This window comes from Penaeus chinensis, chromosome 41 (assembly GCF_019202785.1).
Source record: "Penaeus chinensis breed Huanghai No. 1 chromosome 41, ASM1920278v2, whole genome shotgun sequence".
NCBI lineage: Eukaryota > Metazoa > Arthropoda > Malacostraca > Decapoda > Penaeidae > Penaeus > Penaeus chinensis.
The window spans coordinates 69,082-71,581 of NC_061859.1; positions in this window are offsets into that span (position 1 = coordinate 69,082).

Genomic DNA, 2,500 nt, shown 5'->3' on the forward strand with positions numbered 1-2,500 from the left:
CACTTTCAAACTTTGAGATTCCTTCTTGACAAGTCGCCAGACTAGGCCATCTCAGTTTTCATGGGTTTGGCTGATTTGCCTAGGCTATGACTTCAAGGGCATCCCACAGAATCATCCACAATTCTTTGTCCCAGGAAGGGAGACCCTGATGAGCAGGATCATCCTCTGGGAGTCCTGGGAAGGGTCTGAGTTTGCAGACTGGTTGTACACTCAGTCCTGCCAATTGTACCTTATGCAACAGAAACCAAACGTGTTCCTGCTCCTGCACAGCTATTTTGGTTGCATTTATTGGCTGTTTGTCTTCTTAATCTGATAAACACAACCAAGATATGTAAAGCACATATCAACTGAGCAGGTTCTCCTGTCAGAACACCAAAATCCTTAATTTTGTTCTGGACCTCTAAACCCAAGGGGCTTCCTCTCACTGTTAAATGCATTGAAAGCTGCCATATGGATTTTTGGAAGATAAGCAACATCATTGGCAAAGTCAGTAACTTTAATAATACCATTTGTTATTCTCAATGACACACAAAGGAAAATGCATGATATACATTCATTGCATTATAGTGGTATGTCATTAGTCCAATAACTGTTGTCAGGATTCATGATCAGAGCTGCAAAGTGCTAAGCCAGGTCCTAGTTCAACTCATGGAAGAGGGCGATTTGCTCAGCACTGATGTTATAATAATAAATTGACTGAAAGATTGAGAAAATGCTTATTATAAAAAAATCAAAAAAATAATTATGAAACTGCTTGAGACTTAATAATAAACAATTTTGTGGTCCCCTTGTGTGTCACAGGCCTTTTGGCAGCTGCCACACCTACCCTTCCACCTCCGTGGTATGCTCAACAGTCTAATACTTCAGTGACTGCTGCAGTTCCAGACTGCCAGATGGCAGCCAGGACAATATGTAATCCTGAAGCTGTAAGTTCAACATCAGACTTCAGCAGTTTTGCAGGGATCCTAAAAATATTATCTATCTTGCCATCCTTTAGTTCAGAAACCGCCTCCTTAACTTCATTCAAGATAGCTTACTGATGGTGAGACCAGGCACTGTACCCTTGATATGACCCATATCCATGCTAACTGTCAGTGGCTAAACCTGAAACAACCCAAAATGCTCTTCCCAAAGTACTTGCACCCTATCAGGATATGAGATGATCAGAGAAAAACATGAACCTAATTTCTGTTGTTACCACAGCACAAACAAGCATGGGGTCAAGCTAGTATGTTATCTGCCTGCCTCATAGAATCTCTCTTATGCTGGGTCTAAAGATGTTAGCAGAAGCATATACAGCAATAACAGACATGAATTACATCTTGTACAAAACTCTCAATACTAACATATAATAAATTAAATGGTTGTGGCTTCCCCCTGGAAATCGTATGCATCACTGTGGCATGACCAGTAAAAGATCTAATCACCATCAGTGACTGTGTCACTGCCAGGCCTCACTCTCCTCCATCAGCTCAATTTCCTTGACAGTAGTGTTGGTCATTTATCTCGTCACAAAGAGCAGATGTTCCACCCCCCTACCCAAATGGCCCATCTGAGGTTAAACCTCAGTGACTGCTAAAGGTGGTACCACCTTTGCCCCCCCCTCCTGGTATCACCATAGCTGAAGGTGGTCAGCAAGCTACAGATTGAACCATTTGCATTTAGCTCTGCCCTACATGCCTGGGTTGATCCCCATCAGGCTGTGGCCAAGGCAAATTTACCTTCCTCCTCAGTGGACATCTCCAAGGACCCGGATCCTGGCTAGATTGCTAGGTTAGTTGGGGTCTAACCCTTTCCCTGTTATCTTTTTTTCAAGTGATGTGCTACCACTATACCTCACAGGGTGGTAGGCAAGACTACCTCCCCAAATGCATTAATTGACCCAATGTGTCAGAACACATTGGGTCAAGCCGATCATCACATTATATCATGTAAATAGAATGCAAAACAAAACTATGCCTTGGAAGAGGGCACTGAAAAAAAAAAGAAAAAAAAAGTAACAAACAAGCATTATAAACCACAAATTCTCAGAGCATAATAATAAGGGACAGGAAGGAATTAACAGATAAAAAAAATGATAATTATCAGAAATTAAAAGATTCTTCAGCATTTTCCATTCAGTGTGTCATCAATTAATTATATCTTAACTTTTTTTTCTTAATGAAAAAGAGCATACATGAATATCAACAATAATAGGAAGAGAGAGAGAGAGAGAGGAAAACAGAGAGAGAGAGCGAGAGAGAGGAAAAGAGAGAGAGCGAGAGAGAGGAAAACAGAGAGAGAGAGGAAAAGAGAGAGAGCGAGAGAGAGGAAAACAGAGAGAGAGAGCAAGAGAGAGAGAGAGAGACAGAGAAAAAGAGAGAGAGAGAGATAGAGGAAAAGAGAGAGAGAGAGAGAGACAGAGGAAAAGAGAGAGAGAGAGAGATACAGACAGAGGAAAAGAGAGAGAGAGAGAGACAGAGACAGAGAAAAAGAGAGAGAGAGAGAGAGACAGAGGAAA